This window comes from Sturnira hondurensis, unplaced genomic scaffold, assembly GCF_014824575.4.
Source record: "Sturnira hondurensis isolate 20B ecotype Veracruz unplaced genomic scaffold, ASM1482457v3 Scaffold0004711, whole genome shotgun sequence".
NCBI classification, from domain to species: Eukaryota; Metazoa; Chordata; class Mammalia; order Chiroptera; family Phyllostomidae; genus Sturnira; species Sturnira hondurensis.
In genome coordinates this window covers 2,161,396-2,181,712 of record NW_028077342.1, presented here as the reverse complement: position 1 = coordinate 2,181,712, position 20,317 = coordinate 2,161,396, and the positions used below count along the sequence as shown (strand labels likewise).

At 40.1% G+C, this 20,317-nt stretch overlaps 1 pseudogene; it reads right to left on the bottom strand.

Annotated features, from left to right (window-relative positions):
• Positions 1 to 17,013: 17,013 nt before the first annotated feature.
• On the bottom strand, positions 17,014 to 18,106 carry LOC118986939 (mitotic checkpoint protein BUB3-like; annotated as a pseudogene).
• Between the last annotated feature and the right edge of the window lie 2,211 nt (positions 18,107 to 20,317).

Below are 20,317 nucleotides of genomic sequence, written 5' to 3'. Positions count from 1 at the left end.
CCAAAATCCAGAGTATATAATGTTGAACAAAAGAGAGATAATACCTGCCCTCATAAAAATCTTTACCATCTAACTGGGGGAGACAGACAATTAGATGACCACATATATAAATATACAGTAACAGATAATTATGTGTTATAAGATAAAAGTACCTTAACCAAAAGGCTCGAGGTAGTCAGGCTGATGGACCATGGGGCTGAAACAGAAAAAAGGTGAGTAAACCCTGGCCTGGTAGCTCAGTTGGTTACAGCATAGTACCAATACACTAAGGCTTTGGGTTCAATCCCTAGTCAGGGCATATACAAAGAATCAACCAATGAGCTCTGGCTGGTGTGGGTCATTAACACGATGGATTGAGTGCCATCTTGTTAACCAGAGGATTGCTGGTTTGATCACTGATCTAGGGCACATGCCTGGGTTGTGGGCTGGGTCCTTGGTGGAGGGGGCTCAAAAAGCAACCACACATGATGTTTCTCTCCCTCACTTTCTCCCTCCCGTCTTCTTTCTAAGAATAAAATAAATAAAATCTTAAAAGAAGAATCAACCAATGAATACATAAATAAGTGGAACAAAAAATAGATGTTTCTCTCTCTCACTCTCCATTTCCCTCTCTTTCTAAAATCAATAAATGAAAAAGTAAAAAAAGAAAAGAAAAAGTGAGTAGCAGTTGCTCTCATTCAAAGGACCAGAACCTCTCATATCCTGAAGACATTCAGATCCTGAGGCTATCTCTAATTAGCTTTAGGGTCAAAATCTGCTTGGAAGTTATTCCTTTATGAAATAAAGTTGGCTGTAAAAGCATTGGCTGAATGGGTGATGTAGCATTTCAACATTAATCTTTCCCAAACAATGAGGCAGAGACTATCCCCTCTATCCCATGGACAAGTTCACTGCCAAAATCCTTCTAGGAAAGCCAGAAAAAACATGTGATGGATAGGCCAAGTGTCTTTGAAGAAACTAGGAAAACTGTAACTTGGGGAATTTCAGTAGGATTGTTCACTCCTTTATAGCATTATCAACACCAGTGAGAGCAACATATTAGCAATGTCAGAACTCACAGCAATAGCAAGAATATCAAGATATATAATGATAAGAGCAACAACATCAATAAGACTAAGAATAATATCAACCACATCAACAGGAAATATAAGGACAGAGATGACAAGAGCATCTTAGACTTTTTGAACCTACTCTGGCTTTCTCTTTAAATTCTTTTTTATCCTCACCTGTGGACATTTATTTTCATTGCTTTTTAGAAAGAGGAGGGGAGAAAGAGAAATATCTATGGGACAGGCAAATGTTCATTGGTTGCTTCCTATATGTACCTAGACAGAGGATCATTTGTGCCCCAACTGGGAATTGAACCCACAACCACTTGGTTAAGGAACAGTGCTCCAATCAACCGAGTCACATCCCCCAGGGCTGTACCTACTCTTTTAAAGAAGGTAATAAGACCATGCTCAAGGATGCTTGCCACCCTGTCATACTGTACAGTGAGAATCCATCTTCATCCTCAAAACATGAAATGGAGGAAAAAGTGCCCCAGAGTGTGATCTATCAAACTTCAGCGATCCACTGAGAAGACACCACCCACTATGAGGAAAAGCATAATGCTGAGCAAGAAATACTTCAAACAGTTATATGAGGATGAGTCCAAAGAATTTTGGGAAGTAATCTATTTAATCTGTTCTATATCCCCTGTTATGCACATTTCCATTCTTCCCGTGTTTGACTGTGAGATATTCACCTAGGCTTGGGATATAAAAAAAGTCTTCCAAAGCAGAAGATAGTTGGGGCTTGTGGTAGGTGGCAGTGGCTTATAGTTGTTATTTATGATGCTTTGTGATAAAATAGAATGACATTCACTTGAATTGATTTTAAGACTCTAAAGGTTGAGAGGTAGAACATAAAACCATAAATTCTCCAGAACTCTTGGCTCTCTGAATGATACAAATTCCTTGATATGGCTTGAGGCCGGGCTGTGGTGAACTTGGAGGCTAAGGCTGCTCCAGGGGGAGCTCTGAACCCATAGTAATCTCTAGGGTAATGTGGAGTTTGATGCTGCTGCAGTTTATCAATGTTTCTCTCAGAGTGTAGTACCCATGAGGGAAAATATTCTGTGGTATGACCATTGTTATGTAGAGCAAGACTGTCAACTCCCTGGATCTAGACACTGCATGTGTGTCAATGCGGCCAAAGATGGCATTGGTTTTGGGTTTCCACATCTCACAACTAGCATACTGAGCTCACTATCCACCTAAATCCTTAATCTACACTACACATGCTGCTTCCAAACCACATGTTTTCTACCCTGGATGTATGTCTGTGTGTGTTAAGCAAGTTTGGGGAGAAGAGTGGGCAGAATTCAGAACTAGGTAAGAATTAATCCAAAGAAGGCCTCACCAATTAATCAAATGCTACTATGAAGAAAGACTCCTAGCAGAAGTAGGCCTCAGAGAGGGGTCACTATGGGTTCACAGTCTGAATTTAGCTTGGAGAGATTAGAAACCTCATTCACTGTTGGTCAAGCACAGTGGAACTAGGACTTTGGGTCAAGACGGAGGCATTGGTAGATATGCTTCACCTCCTCACACAATCACAAAAAGAATAGAAATAAATCTAAAAAAAACACCCAGAATTGTCAGAAAATTGGACTGTACGGAAGTCTGAAAATTAAGGATATAAAGAAGACACATTCATCCAGATGGATGCCTTTTCAAAAATAGGCCACCCTACTAAGGCAAGGAGTCAAAGCAGTTGTATCTAATACACAGAAACAAAAAAACAGGAAGGCTGCCAAATTGAAGAGACAAAGAAATATGGCAAGCAAAATATACCAGAGACATTTAAATAAAGACCAAAGTGACAATAACCAGAGAGAAGGGGGATGGGGGATAATGGAGGAAAGAAAGGGAAGGGTCATCAAGGAACATGTATAAAGGACACATGGACAAAGCCAAAGGGGGGAAGGTTTGAGGGTGGGAGGTGGGGGTGGATGGGGCAGGAAAAAGTGGTGGTGGGAAAGTACAGACAACTGTACTTTAACAACAATTAAAAAATATGGCCCAAATGAAAAAAAAAAACAGAAAAAGACCCCAGAAAAAAAAAAAAAACTAAACAAAATGGAGACAGCCAACCTATCAGCTTCAGAGTTCAAAACACTGGTTATCAGGATGCTCAAAGAACTCATTGGGTATGGCAACAACATAAAGGAAGAAATGGGGATTTTCAGCCAAGATGGAGGCATAGGGAGACACACTGTGCATCCTCGCACAACCAAAAGAAGGACAACAACAATTTAAAAACAAAAACCAACCAGTACTGACAGAAAATTAAACTGTATGGAAGTACGACAACCAAGCAGTTAAAGAAGAAACATTCATCCAAACCGGTAGGAGGAGCAGAGTCGGGCAGCTGGGGCAGAGAGGACTTGCAGCAAGGTTGGTGGCTAGTGGACCTTGGGTGTGCAAGGCAGCAATAGGTTCATTCAGTGAGGTGGTGGGTTGTGGAGGGGCGCAGCACACAGGACAGCTGGAAGACTGGGTGGTCCAACATTTGAGTGCAGATAAACCAGGCGAAACTGGGAAGCAAGAGAGACCGCACAACCCGGGGCCCCAGCATGGGAAAATAAAGCCTCAAAACATCGATTGAAAACACCTGTGGGGGTTGAGGTGCCAGGAGAAACTCCCAGCCTCACAGGAGAGTTCATTGGAGAGACCCACAGGGTCATAGAACATACCCAAACCCACCCACCCAGAAATGAGCACCAGAAGGGCCCGATTTGCTTGGGGGAAGTGGGGACAGTGACTGAAATCCAGCAGAGTTGAACAAACACCATTGTTCCCTCTCAGACCCCAGCCCCACAAACAGCATCACAACCTAGCAACTGGGTTGCCCCGCCCTGGTGAACACCTAAGGCCCCACCCCTCATTACATAACAGGCATGTCAAGACCAAAAAATGGCCCAAACAAAATAACAGATCAAAGCTCCAGAAAAAATACAACTAAGCAATGAAGAAATAGACAGCCTATCAGATGCACAGTTCAAAATACTGGTGATCAGGATGCTCAGAGTTGGTTGAATTTGGTCGCAAATTAGATGAAAAAATGAAGGCTATGCTAAGTGAAATAAAGGAAAATGTATAGGGAACCAGTAGTGATAGGACCAAATCTGGTCCCAGGAAACTGGGACTCAAATCAATGGAGTGGATCAGAAGGAAGAAAGAAACATCCAATCAGAAAAGAATGAAGAAACAAGAATTCAAAACCATGAGAGGCTTAGGAAACTCCAGGACATCTTTAAACGTTCCAGCATCTGAATTATAGGGGTACCAGAAGGAGAAGAGGAAGAGCAACAAATGGAAAAATTATTTGAACAAGTAATAAAGGAGAACTTCCCCAATCTGGTAAAAGAAATAGATTTCTAGGAAGTCCAGGAAGCTCAGAGAGTCCCAAAGCAGGTGGACCCAAGGAGGAACACACACCAAGGCACTTCATAATTACATTAGCCAAGACTAAAATGAAGGAGAGAATCCTAGAAGCAGCAAGAGATAAGGAGACAGTCACCTACAAAGGAATTCCCATCAGACTGTCAGCTGATTTCTCAAAAGAGACCTTACAGGCAAGAAAGGGCTGGAAAGAAATATTTCAAATCATGAAAGGCAAGGACCTCCATTCAAGAGTGCTCTATCCAGCAGAATTTTCATTTAGAAGGGCAGATAAAGTGCTTCTCGGATAAGGTCAAGTTCAAGGAGTTCATCATCACCAAGCCCTTCTTCTATGAAATGTTAAAGAAACTTATCTAAGAAAAAGAAGACAAAAAACATTTACAGTAAAATGACAGCAAACTCACAAATATTAACAATCATACCTAAAACAAAAACAAACTAAGCAAACAACTAGAACAGGAACAGAACCACAGAGATTGATATCACATGGAAGGTTATCAATAGGGAAGTGGGAGGGGGAGAGAGGGAGGAAAAGGTACAGAGAATAAGTAGCATAGATGGTAGGTAGAAAATAGACAGGGGGAGGGTAAGAATAGTATGGGAAATGTATAAAGTAAAGAACTTATAAGTTTGACACATGGACATGAACTAAAGGGGGAAAGTGTGAGTAGGAGAGGGTATGCAGGGTGGAGGGGAGTAAAAAGGGGAAATGGGACAACTGTAATAGCATAATCAATAAAACATATTTTTAAAAAGAATAAATAAAGGAAGAAATGAAGGTTACACTGAGTGAAATAAAGAAAAATGTATAGGACAGCAACAGTGAAAGGAAGGAAACTGGAACTCAAATCAATGATTTGGACCAGAAGGAAGAAATAAACATTTAACCAGAACAGAATGAAGAAACAAGAATTCAAAAAGATGAGGAGAGGCTTAGGAACCTCTGGGAAGAGTCTAAAGTTTCCAACATTAGAATCGGGGGTGTCAGAAGGTGAAGAGGAAGAACAAGAAATGGAAAACTTATTTAAAAAATAATGGAGGAGAACTGCCCCAGTCTGGAAAAGAAAGACTTCCAGGAAGTCCAGGGAGGCCAGAGACTCCCAAAGAAGTTGGACCCACGGAGGAACACACCAAGGCACATCAAAATTACATTACCTAAGATTAAAGATAAGGAGAGAATCTTCAAAGCAGCAAGAGAAAAGGAAACATTTACTTACAAAGGATTTCCCATAAGACTATCAGATTATTTCTCCAAAGATACCTTGCAAGCAAGAAGGGGCTGGAAAGAAGTATTCAACATGATGAAATGCAAGGATATACAACCTAGATTACATTATCTTGAAAGGCTGCCATTTAGAATGCAAGGGCAGATAAATTGTTCCCTAGAAAAGCTAAGGGAGTTCATCATCACCAAGTCATTATATGAAATGTTAAAGGGACTTATCTAAGAAAAAGAAGTTCAAAACTATGAACATTAAAAAGGTAACAAATTCACAACCACAAACAACTGAATCTAAAAATAAACTAAGCAAACAACTAGAACAGGAACAGAGTCACAGAAATGGAGATCACATGGAAGGTTATCAGTGGGGAGAGGGAGTGGGGAGAAGGGGGGAAAATGTACAGGGAAAAAGCATAAGTAGTAGGTACAAAATAGGTAAGGGGGTGGTTAAGAGCAGTATAGGAAAGGAAGAAGCCAAAGAACTCATATGCACAACCCATAGACATGAAATAAGAGGGAGATTGCTGGAATGAAGGGGGGTATTGGGTGGAGGGGGGCAAAGGGAAAAATATGGCAATGTAATAACATAATCAATAAAATGCACTGTAAAAAAGCACAGGGGGAACTGATTTCCATTCTCTATAAACAAAGCTGAATTACTCCAACCTGCTACTTATCCAAGTTGCTCTGACCTAGGATGAGTCCAAACAGGAAAGCAGACTGGGGTGCAAAAGAGGAGTTTGAAAAACAGAGGATTAAGGCAAAAGGGCTTGGAAGTCCTTCTGGGACACACCCCTGGATCTAGGTAACTGGATGAATTGGTCTCTGGATTTTAGGAGATTTGTTTCTGGGACATGGTCTGAGACATAGAGTCAAAGGTCTCTCTCCTTGGAGAGTGTCAGTGCCACATCAATACATTCTTTTGCTTTGGTCTCTTCTTTAGCCTCCATGGAGAACTTCCCAGAACCTTCTCTCTGTTATGACAATGCAACAGTAGCTTCAGACAAGTTACAACATATACCAAATTCTGTTTTTGCTATGTCTTCCTAGGGATGAGACTTGGGACATGACCTGGTCCCTTGATGAAGACCTGGGACACATGTGATTCCTGTCACATTAGTAATAACATGTCCAAACTTTTTTTCAGGCTCAACTTTTTCTGCAAAAGGTCTGAGCTCATATGTTTCTTGTTGATTCTGTTTAGGTAAGTTTCCAAACAGAATCAAGTTTGGTCTAACTTGGCCTCTTTATGAAGAAGTAGAGGAGTTGTGGTTGGACAAAGGGTGTACCCCTTGTGGAGTTTGGCACACATTCATAATAACTATCCAAAGTTCAGCTCTTCCAGTATGTATAATAATCAGCTTTTATACATGATTACATTTACTCATTATAAGAGACCAGTGAGATATACATTGTCACCTGCTTATTGATGCAAAAGTCAGGGTTTAGAGAGACTAAAGGAGTTTTAAAATAGTCACAATTAGTTACCAGCAGAGTTAAACACTGAGGGTCTCTTGACTTAAAATCTAGGTATTTTCTGCCTTTCCATTGGCTTTACCTAAAAGTTGGTGGGGCTTCCCACCTGCCGTATTTTTGACAGGGCTATGCTGTCTTGGGCAACTTCTGGGGACACCAGTAGGGGACTGGTTTGTTTTGGCTTGACAAATGTGACTCAGCTCTGTATGGAAAACTTACAGAAGCGAAGTGGTGGGAAGGAGTCAGACTTTCAAACCGAGTTTCTCATGAGAATTAGGCCTAGAAAATATATATAGATTGTTATGGCTTGTTCTTGCTAAAACTCTATCAACCTGGTCTAAAACAACAAATATGTATTGTCTATTTTCAAAGTAATTTCCAAAGCCTGTATGAGTTTTCTCAAAGGCAGAGCTGATCAGTTCATTGCCACTTTCCTCTGCATGTTATTTTCATTTTCTTGATTGTATCTAAAATGTAGACAATAATATTTTATATAATAGACAATAAATCTTTCTCTGATGTAAGACCCCAGGAAAACAATAAAAGCCTGTCTAGGCAAGGGTCGAGGCGCTCCCCTCTTGAGAGAGTGGCTGAGACATCCATAGACACTCTCTCCTTGAGAGAATAGTCATGTCTGTTCTCTTTTTCTCTGCAGGATTATTGTCACTTGTGCATTCATTCTCTCCATAAGCCACAACAGGCGGACTCTGCTGGCCAGGGTCTGCCACATCTGGCGCCCAGGAACAGAGATGCAAAGGCTATCAGCCACAGACACCAGAGAAGGGAAAAATATACCAGTAAAAAATTACTTTGCACCTTGTCCAGACATAAAGCAGAAGACACAGAAAGCTGGCCTCATTGTTTAAGCTCTGCTGCCTATGAGGTAACCTAGTCATAGTGGTTAAAGAGGAAGAGAGAACCTTACCAGAGTACTACAAAGTCCTCTTTTTTTCAGGGACTCATGGTACCTTGGCAGGGGAATCAGTGGACATGCACTAAAAAAATGGTCTCTGCCTATATTGGTTTTTAGGGTTGCCATGACCAAATACCACAGACTATGTGGCTTAAGAAATGAATTTATTTTCTTACAGTTCTGGAGACTAGAACTTCAAGATTAAGGTGTCTGCCTTTTAACTTCATGAGGCCTTTTTCTGAGCATATAGATGGCCACCTTCGCACTGTGTCCTCACATAGCATTTTTTCTACATGTATACATTTCCGGTGTCTGTTTATACATACAAACTTCTTCCCCTTACAAGAACAACAGTCATATTAGATTGCAGTTCATCCTGATGGTCACATTTTAACATAATCACCTCTTTAAATGCTCTATCTCCAAATACAGTCACATTCTAAGGTATTGTGGTTTTCAACATATGAATTTTTGGGCAAGACACAATTCAACTTATAACACTGCCCTCTATTCCTTGTGGCTTGGGCTGAAACTAGTCTACTTTTTAGGTTTAAATAACTACAGAACAGCTGCATAAAATAACACACAAAGAAGATATTTTTGAGGTGAAAGATATGGGGTGGTAGGGGTCAAAATATTAATTCCTGTCCAGTATCTGCAAGTTACTGGATAGTAAGTTGTTTAGAGAGTAACAAATTATCTCTTCTTCCAAGTTCCAGTTATTCCACACCAAGCAAGCCTAGAACTTCAGGGTTGCTTGGCAACCTTGCTAGCAAAATTTTGGCTTTTTTTGCTAAATTGTCTCTTTTCTCCTTTTTGGCCAATATTTAATCATTTGGAGAAAAGTTTGGGCTCCTTTCTAGAAACACATATTTAAAACAAGACTGGTCTATTTCCCTTTGATTCAGAAATGTACAATTTTATCTCTAGGCAGTGGTAATCAAAAGTATGGTGGATATAGATTTTACATTTTTCAGCATAGCTTCAGTTCCAAAAATTTGGTCCTGTTGCTCCCATAACTACATACACATTTATCAGATTGGTTGTTCAAATCTGGGTTTACTTTGAAAATATGCTTTGTATACAAATACTTTGGGGAGGTGCTAAATGGAGTTTACTATTCCCTTTAATAACTTGTCATTGTTTTGGAGACAAATTCTAAACTCATATTGATATTCAAGTGTCTCAGTGAGGTGGACCTGCAGATCTATCAAATTTCACCTCCTGCCACCCCTCAACAAAAATGTTGTACTGAAACCACACATAATTTTAGTCACCAAAACTTACCTGTATGCTTCATATATCGAAATAATTACACATTCTTTTTTTAAGGGGATTCTTCTAGAGTGCATATGATGTTCTTCTTCCAACCTGTACCTATAAAGTGCCCACTATCATCACATTTATCCTTGAAGTCTCAGCTCACATCTTCTTTGTGAGACTTTTCCTGCCCTCACCAGAAAGTTGATCATTCCTGTTTTGCCACTGTAGCTTATAGGACATATCATAGTAATGAACACATTGGGCTAATTGGAACACTCTGTTTACCTGGCTATATTCCTCACTACACGTGGACCTGGCTTACAGTAAGTAGTTATGTGTTTGTTAAATGGATGAAATAATAGGGAAAGGACATTGCCAAGGATGAGTGTCTTCACCTTTCCCACCCTCCAACATGATCAACATGATTTTTGTCATTAAGGTGATGAAATAAGCATGAGGTAGAAGTGCATATAGGTAGAAGTACATATAGGTCAGCCTAAGTTTCTAGCCTATTTAGCAGTTATGGGCTATGACATGATTTAAACTGACTCTCCAATACTGGGCCCTAAGAAAATCAACCTAAGTTGTCAAATTTATCTAACCCTCCAAAAGTATAAGTAGTTGAGTGGGTGGCAGGATAGTCTGACAGACATGTTCCCAGACCTTTTGTCATGTTGAGGGGTCCAGGGAACCTGGTTTTTCCCATTCCCATCACCACCCTAGGGTCCCTGAAACTGGGAGACCAAAACATGGCCACCCTGGTGGTGAAACGCTAGCCTGGAAATTGCCACACATAGGCTTTGCAGAGGTAGTATTGGGGGTGGTGGGGCAGAATGGTGCAGAGGGGCTGATGCAAAAGCCAACTGTCATTCTTGAGCAACTGAGGAGGTAAGGGCTAAAAGTCCAGACTGTTGCCACTGGGACTTCCTTTTCACAATGACTCTGCAGTCCAGAGGCTGGGGAGGCGGTTATAGAGGCCATCTCAGGCCAAGCCTGGGCAGGGGTGGTAGCTGATAAGCCACTCACTATTGAATTCCCTCCCTATCCTACTTTTCTCCTTCACATCTATTACTACATCAGACCTCACAACAGTACTGTAATGTAAGCAGGGCAAAGATTATAACTTGTTTTGCACTTGATGGTGTCGAGGTCCAAAGAAGTGGGCCATAAGACAATCCTTTTCCATACTCAATTGTTCAAATTCCCTCACTTAATGGTCTTTCTATGCACAGAGGCTGAGCTCTGCTCTTACTGAAGCTTCGGGTCCATTCAGCATAACAGCTCTTTAATCTTTCCATGCCTTCAACTTCTCCTTTTCAACCTGATCATAATATTGACCCCAGTAATATTGACTCCCCTTATCCTGATTTATGCTGTATTGTGTCACTAGTCATTTATCTACTAAATGTTATTTAATATCTTCTAGCATGTGCCAGGTACTATGCTAAGCACTAGCTAATACATCAATTAATAAAACACAGTTACTGTTTATTACACAGAGTTCCCAAGTACAAAATGCAGTGTCCAAAACCAAGAAGGTGACTATCAACAAACATGTAAATTGACCAAAAATAAATTATTCCAAATAATGGCAAGTACCATGAAGGAAATCAGCAGGGTTCTGAGTGTGCGAGGGGAAAAGGATAAGAAGAATTATTTTAGTTAGGATTCCAACCACAGAGAGCTCATTCCATGAAAAGGATAGTTTAAGCTAAAGAATAAGAAGGAGTCAGCCAAAGAAAGTCCAAAGACCCAGAGATTAGAAAGAGCCAGATGTGTATGTAGTCTAGCTGACTAGGGTTGATAGCCATCTAGAGGCAATGTAGTATGCAAAAATGGCATTGGATGCACTTTAGGAATCCCCATGCTTTTAGACCCATTCCTGTTAAGAGTTCTTTAAATGAAGCAGAAAAGAACTGGCATTTACTGAATGTATACTATATGCCAGGGGTAAGTTGGTCCCTTTCCAGTGTTTTATTTTATTTAATTTTTAAATTGTTTTTAGTCTCAGCATTTTCATCTGTATAACAAGCTGAATGGGGTTGTAGATACAACTAGTTTATCTCTCCAAGCTATAAGAGCCCCATTTTTCAGTTAGAAAGCTGAAGCTCTGGGAGATAAAGTGATTTTGCCTCAGGCTGTCTGATAGATAAGTACATCCCTGTTCAGTCTGAGGCCTAATTGACTTGGGTAGGAATGAAACAGTCTCATCTAAACTAAAAACTAATTAATGGACTCACCAGACCCTTGGCACTGCCTGTGAAGGTGTAAATGGGATAGTCCATCTTGGGTACAGATATAGGAAGTCATCTTGTGAGCCTTTGACAGTATGGCTAAGTCTTTGGATGCCTGCAGAACTTTTCTGAACAGCACACATTTCTGGGAAGAACAGGAACTGCAGCACAGTGTTCTGGGTGGATAAGAGTTATCCTGGAAGGGGCAGAGGGCTTTGAATAGGGTTAGATATAAAGCCTCAAGTCTATCTGCTTTTCTTGGAGAGAACCTGGGGTTTCATATGCATTTCCATTTGCTTACAATAACCTTTTCTCCTCCTCTTTCTCCCTCTTCTTCCCTCCCTCCTTCTCTGCCTCCTCTTTTTCTCTAAAGCTCCAAGTGCTCACAGTTATTACATCTAGTTATAAGCCCAGGCTCAGGCTTATCCCAACACTTGTCCTAATATTTATCACAGAGAATAGGAGAATATAAAGGAGAGGAGGAGAGAAAAAAGACAAAAAAGACAAAGAAGGAAAAGGAGGTAAGAGAAGAATGAGTAGAAGAAGAAGGAAAGGTGAGCCGAGGAAAGTAGGAGAAAGAAGGAAAAGATAACTTCCTCTCTTTGACTAGTAGGCTCACCAATCCTACCTAACCACAGAGCAACTTCTCTGGGGCCTAAGTCTTTTTCTATGAAATAGTATTTGACCTTGATAAGCACCCAGCACTGTAGTCACCAAGTTCCTCAAATTAATAATATCAAAAGAAATAAAGTATATCTGAAAATCCACAGAATCTTCCAGAACCCCTCAAGCCCACTCTTATTTCTACTAGGGGAGAGAGAAGAGGTCTTTGTACGTAGTAATAGCAGCAAAATGAGACCTTCCTGATCCATTCCCTCCACTCAAAGCAAAAGGCTCCTTTGAGTTTTCACCCACTAAAATCAGCATGTAACAGATTAGCCATCTGCAAAAGTCCTTAAAGGGACAAGAATTCACACTAATCAAAGAAGGAAAGAACAAAGCTTCACAGAAATCAGAAATCTAATTAAGGTGGAATCTCATGAGGTCTGACTGAATGTTAAAGAAGTTACAGAAGCCTCATCAACAGGATTAATTTATCTGCAAAATGATACAAAAGGGTGAGTGGGGGTTCTGTACGAACACTGGAAAAAAAAGAGCACCAAGAGCTGAATGTGGTCATTGTATCCATGGTAGTGTTCAGGGAACAGAAAAGAAACAGATGACCCTAAACCTCTTTTTTGAACCCCACCTTAGTTTAAAGAAGTTTAGGGAAGGAAAGAATTAATTAAGCTCATCTAATCTCTTTTGTCCTGTCTGTGTTCTCATCAAGCAACTTTCTGACTAATTTGGCTTCCAGAACAAATTTTTTTCAAGTGAAGCTGTAATTATTGATCAGCCAACATGACCATCCCCAGCTGTTTGAGGGTTATATTTTCTCTGTAATTAAACAAAATAAAACAAAATTCTGTATTACATCTGCTTCCTGTGAGTTTGACTTGCGCGAGTCAGTTCATGGAATACAATTAGGTAAACTTCAGGTCTCTTCTCAAAAATGGAATGTGCCCCAGGGTGAGAGATCTCTGCTTAACAAGTAAACCCATATCCTTATAATGCATTTCTGTCCAACTTTGTGAAGTTAAAGAGCCAATCTCATAATTTTGCAGGTAGGGATACTGAAGCCCAGAGAGAGGGAGAAATTTGCCCAAGTGGGCAAATAGCCTTGTCTGACCATGGCTTTTATTCTACAACATTCTATGTCTGCATTCTGAAATCTGTTTATTAGCTATTAATTTAGTATAAGGAGTTCTGTAAACTCTCAGAAACATAGTTATTAAATCAATTGAATCTAGATACTTTTGCAGTAACTGCACAAGGGACTTAGGTTTATTTACAGCTTTGCCTTTTGATTTAGGATGACAGATTTCCTTCCTCCAGCACTCTAACCTTTTCTCCTTCTACCTGATTTTCATTGCCTCCTCTTCCTTACCTAAAATGACAGAATGATAACCCTTATTGAAACTGTGTTTGTTTCTTTTTGAACTTTGTCCCTGTATGGCCATGGAAAGAGAGTAGAGGTTTAGAAGAAAACCCAGTTGCTGTTCCATTCTATCTTCACTTCTAGCTAGATAATCCTGACAATAAATACTAAACTTTAAGAAGAAATATATTATTGACTAAAAATTAAATATCCTATTTATTTAAAAGTATTTTACTGTAAACATTAGGAACAAGATTATATTCTCCCTGAATATAGGCATTCTGGGAGCTGACCTTATTATTCTTCAGTTATTTAGTTAACATTTTCTAAACAGTAACTAACTTTGTGTCAAAAAGTGGGCATACAGAAATAAATTTAGGCAGACATCCTTGTCTTTGAAGCAATCTAGGCTATAACAAGAAAAAGACAGGGACACAAAATATCACGTTATAAGGTAGCAAGTGTTTTAATTAGTATTAACAAACATATATAGGAGGAAGATTGGTGCAGGGATTTAAACCCAGACTGAGCAGCCTTGGGAAGAAAGAACTACATGACTTTCCCAGAGTGGGGACCACACAGCTTTGGGGTGCTCCTTTTGGCCACATGGCTTAAGAAATAAGAGAGACTTTGCCTAGAAGAAAAGGGGTGCAAGGACTTCTGTTGGTGGGCCATGAGAAGGTGCCACATGGCTTTGGATTAATTGGAGATCCTGACAGTGACACAGCTGATGGTGCTGGGAGCCTGAATCACGGACTGCAACTTTTCCTGAGACACGGTACCCCAGACAAGGGCAGAGGGAGAAGGAAGGATTGTGTGTGGCTTCTGTGGGTATCCTAAAGGACTTTGATATTTTAATGAAGACATTAGGTCACTACGTTAAGTTTATATAGCTTTAAATAAACATTTCCTTTTCTTTTCACACACACAAAAAACATATATAACAATGGTCAAAGGTGACTGATCTTTCTATCTTGGATTCCCTCCATGGAAATATGGATTTCCTCCAGGATGGTGAGCAGATTTGTTTGAGGTGTAGGATTAAGGTCATGAGGACTTAGGCATTTAAGGGTATATGTTCAATATTCAATTGAGTCTTCTGACCTGGAGGTGGGAGAATAAAGAGACTGAGCAAGCACGTAGACACATTCATATACACACGAAGAAAAATACAGAAGTCTGGGAAACAATAGCATATAATAGAAAGTAGAAAAAGAAAGAGGAGATTATAGGGAGTACCAAGGAGAGTAATCATAAAGATGGGTGAATCAAAGGACTGCAGATAAACAAATTCGACAATTTTCACTGAACACTACTCTGGGTCAGGTGCTATATTAGACACTAAGGGAACAAATAAGCTGCCATGAGCTCTGATTACCTGGCAGGAAGTTGATCTTTACATCTCATGTGAAGCATGCTTGTGTAGCTTCTAGTGATAGAATTCAGTCTGAATACAGAGCATATCCTCTAAACCAGTTCATGACAAGGCTTTAAGATAGAAGGAATGGCTTACAGAGTCACCTGTGGCAGACATTGAGGGAAATGAGAGCTAGTGGAGAGACTTTTGGCTTTGTTGATTAGGAGTTTATGGTTAATTTGGTGACACCAGATAGCAGGGCCAGTGCATAAATTGAGATAGAGAACAAATAAAAAGCTAAGTTATAGTGAATTAGGAGGTTAAATAGTAAGGTAACCTTTAGAAACTAGTTTCTCAAGGAGGTTGTATTGAGTGGGCACTGGAAAGATACTTTTGGTTGTGACTTGACTACATTCAGGCTGAGAGATAAACAAATGAGAAAAAAATAAGATGACATTTCAGAAGAGGCCACTGGGTTGTTGAGCCTTGTGAGAGCAGAGCCAATGGCATAGTGGAGGTAGGTGAGGTGGGAATAATCCTAATTTTAGTTTTGAAACCCCTTTTCTTGGCTTAGGAGTCAAAGTGGGAGGTTCAAAAGATGTACCAGAGGTTGAAGGCTGCAGATTGCAATTCAGGGAAGAGTGTTTGGAGGAGAAGTAGGATAAGGGGAGAGGAAGTTGACTTAAACCACAACAAGCATGGTTCAGATAAGATGAGAGGATCGACTTCCTGCCAGAGGAGAAAAACTCATGGCAAGAGAAGCGCGAGAATCTCTATATTTGCAATTCCTCCCAAATTACAAACAATGATACCTCTGCTTTGTAGTAAAAATTGGTACAGTGTAGTATGTAGGCAGTAGAAAGTAGTAAAATGACTATCCCAAATGGCATGTGGTATAAAAGAAAGTAGAAAAGTTGGTTTGTATTTCAGTGTTTACTGAGTGACCTGAAGTAAGTCATTTGAGCTGTCTGAACTCCATGGTTTTCATCTTTTGAAAGCAGAAAACACCTTCCACCTCCAAGAATAGTTGTGAAGATTACATGAGATGATGTGCCTAAAGCATCCAGCAGAGTGCCTGGGACATAGTAGCCATTAGTCAATTGTTGGCTCCCTACTTCTGTGCTTTTAGGCCTATCAACGCAGTGTGGAGGAGTCTTCAAATGCCCCCTTTCTTTCCTCTGTTCATTCTTTTTTTTTAATATAATTTTATTTAATTCTTGTTCAAGTACAGGTTTCTGTCTTATATGCCCAACCCTGCCTGCCCCCTGCCCCATGCTCTCCGCCTACCTCCCCTTTCCACCCCCACCCTTAGTTATTGTCCATGTTCTTAATAGGTAATAACAAGAAGGGAAAACCTGCAGATTCTGGGAATTCATGCCACAGTGTCCAAGAGCTGACCATCTCCTGGATAGAGTCAAGCTGGCCAGAGAGGCCTGAAATGTGCTCCTCCTCCCACCTCCATTGTCAATCATTGAGATAAACCAGAGAATTTCCTGGATGTCTGATAATACCATTGGGTCACAGAAGTGGTCCTCATATGTAGTTATAGATGCTTTCAGGCTCTGAAATGTATCTGAACAACTATACCTGAATCTCACCTCTGTCACTTGCTAAGTATATGATTTTTGAGGGGAATTTTTATTTCTTTGAGTGTCAATGTCCCCATTTGTGAAATAGAAATAATTCATCTTCTACAGTGTCATTGAGAGGAATGAGTGATATAATTGATGTGAGAGTATGTGGTACATAACAAGCACTCAATAAAACTTTTTCCCTTCCATTTTGTACTTCTCATTCTGCCCAGAACAGAGAATAGAGGTACAGTACCCCTTCTTATGCCAATGTATAGCTTATATTTGTTTATTTTAGTTTTTTTCTGAATCTCTGATTTATTAAACAGAATAGACATCGCAGGTTCAGATTATTTTACAAAGAGAGCTCAAGCTGCTCAGAAAAAGCGACTGGGCTTGCTGGGAGAAAAAACAATTCTTTGACTACTGCACAAGGACATCAAGACTCCTCATCCTACACAAAGTCAGCATGAAAAGGTGTAGACAAGTTTTGTCAGACAGAAAACAGAGAAATCCACATACTAAGTAACGTATGTACAGTGACTATAATGTGTCCCTTAGGAGATAAGAATGTATTTGTAGGAAGGAAAACAAATCTTTCCATAGAGAAAGCACTTTCACAAGATGATTAAGTGGACTTGGGTTTTGCTTCTGCATCTGTCACTTGGCGAATGAAGATACCATCTTCAGAATGTTCTGTGTCATCCATTTCACGAATACATGATGATGCTATTGCAAGTGCAGTTTCATCATGACTGAAGGCAAGTGATGCGATGCTGGTGGGGTACTGGTGGAACTGGCACAGTCACTTTTTGTTAAATAGATCCCGGCTATTTACAAATCCATCAGAACCACCTATGGCTACTACTGTATTGTGGATGTTGTGAAAGGAAATGGCATCGACTGGGTAAATCTGCTCAATGTCATTTTCTTTTAGTCTGTGACACTTGAAGGCATACTTCTTCTGTACCTCAGGGTTTGGGTCCAAGTACTCAACTGCCCCTCAAGCTTCAATAGAGCTCAATACACAACCCTGCTTGTTTGGAAACACTCGGATGCAGTGAGTCTGGACTTTCAGCGCTGCTACACGTAGCCTATGTTCTGCAGGTCCCACACCAACACTCTGCAGCCTACAGTGCCCACAATCAGCCTGTCTCCAGACACTGAAAGGGTATACACCTTTTCAGGCTGAGAGAAGGTCCCAGCATTAGAAGGCGTTCTGGGGTCCCACAATTTTACTGTCTGATCTCAACTCCTGGTAACCACTGCATTTACTTCTGGAGAGTATTTAACACATCTGATAAGGGCATCAGGGCTCCAAGAAGATTTTCTTGATTAGTGTTCAAATCATGCATTTTCAATTGATGATCTAATCCCCCACTCCAGGCATGTTGAATCACAGAAGGCGCAGTCCAGGAGAGCGTTGGTGTGTTGGTACTTGAGCTGCATGGAGTTGGCTGGCACATTGTAGGGGTGTACTGATGTGTCCCAGGAGGAGAACAGCAGGAACTGGGAGGTGTTGGGGCCGAACTTCACTGAAGAGATACCATCCTTGGGTGGCTGGTTCAGCTTGAACTCATTAGAACCAGTCATCTTGAGTTCCCTTCAGAATCAACTTGGCCACTGCTAGCTGCCAACTCACTTCGCTCCACAATAAACAGCTTTTAAAAAAACATTTTTACCTTGTATTATCTGGCCTTGACAGAAGCTCTCAAGTATACTACTTTCCTGAAATCTCATAAGGTACCTATTTATTAGCTTAATTTTGAGATGTAGAAATGGATAGTGAGAAAAAATAGTAATTTACCCAAGGCAAACTCTGGGTAAATTTGCCATACCTAGCAAGTGGCAAACTGGAATTCAAATCTAGGTGTTTGAACTGCAAACTCAATGTTCTTGTCACTGTAACACAGTCCTCACATGACAACCTGAAATACCTGTCATTAGTCCAGAGCCCACTGTGAGAGTCTTTGATATTTTTCCCCAATTATTCTAGTTGTAACACTGTTTAACAGTAAGAAACACTTGGCCATCTACATCATAGCATCTGTTTTGGAGTTGGAAAAGTTTAGGTTAGACATTGGAAATTCTGAACTACCTATTACCACACAAATTGTGATGGTTGACATTCTTTAGATAAGCCTGTCACATGTAAATATAGGGCAAGAATACTAAAGAGGAGTGTCCTGGTGACTAATCTGGAGAGAATCATATAAGAATTGATTGCCTCTATAATCAATGCTGTACCAAATTCTAGCCTCCTTGTTCTAGATGTGTAGCTGTTATGCTGAAGGGTTTAGCTTAAATTTTACTTTGTCCCCACAAAATGCATCATCCTTGCCCTTGCTTTAGTCAAAGAAAATACTAGGGAGATTGAGAGCAGAGCCAATGCAGTAGTGTGTGCCAGATCAATGATTCCAGAGACACCTACCCCATTCTGAGTTAAAAAAATATGTATTTCAAAGAAATGAAGTGTTGTTTCTTTCAAATATATGCAATGAGTTATTATAAATTGGTTCCTTTTTCCTTCCTTTCCCATACTAGGGGATTAGATGGACCATTGTAGAAAATAGATTAAGAAAGATTGATTAGGGTCATTTCAGTTATTTTTGTCACAGATGAAAGCTTTTGTAGGACTCTGACCAGGAATAAGATGTAGGGAGTAAAGAATGGAACCACTTTTCTTTTCTCAATCTTTAGACAACTCTTTGGAACTCCTATGTTATTTATGTTGTTTACTTGAAGCTAAGCAGAGGTCTTCTTCAGCTCAGCCTGTCTAATGATAATAAATTGGAAATTAATTGAGGTTTTTCTGGATAAAACAGCCCTCAGAGACTGAGGTGATAACTGAGTTAAATTTGATATTTCTTAGCCAAAGCCATATTGTATATTTTTGTAGATTGCTTCAGAAGCTCTACCCTTCATAAATTGTCACATGACATTTGACTCCTGCCTCTGTCATTTACTCACTGTTTAACCTTAGGCAAGTGACATGACCTCCTTGAACCTCAGCTCTTCATTTGTCAAATGATGCTAATTATAGTGTCTCCTTCATAAGAATGTCATGAGGACATTACATAAACTAATACACAGAAAGGGCTTGAGACAGTGCCTGGCACTTAGTAAGTTTACAATATGTGTTTATTATTATCATTATAGTACAAAATGAATCTCTTGGTAGGTCCAAGTTTTTTCCCTGGTTTTTCTCAGAACACACTTGATGTGTTTGAATATCTATAGATGTTCAAAGATATTCTTAGGCTTATATTTATCCTGTTGAATCAGTGGTCCCTCCATTCACACAAGTTCAACATGTTCTTTCCTACCTCTGCACTTTCACTCGTATTCATCTCTCTGCCTGGAATGCCTTCTCTGATCTTACTATCCTTCAGGGGTCTTTTAAAATGTTACCACTTCTGTGAAGTTTGTAGTTTAAACAGTTCGAATTAACTTTTCTTTCCATGGCATACACGCCAAAAGTCTCTGGCTTGGAGATGGAAGAACACTACATCATCTGTATCTTTCCTGGCTCCTTGTGTGTCCTCACTGGGTAAGTTTCAAACCCTCAAGTTAGCAATACAAGGCCTTCCTCAGGTTGTCTTATTTGCCTCTTCTACCTTGCTTTGCCCTGTTCTTTTCTTCGCATACTCTATTGTAGGACACATTAGCCTCCTTATGTTCCTGGACTACACCACATTCTTTCTCATCTTGGAGCTTGTACATATGCTGTTTCTTCTTCCTGGAATGGCTTTTCACCAATTATTCACTTGGTTCACTTCTCCTAATTTTTCATCTTACCTCATATGTCACTTCCTCTGAGAAGTTTCTTGACCATATTCAAGCCTGGTGGATTGG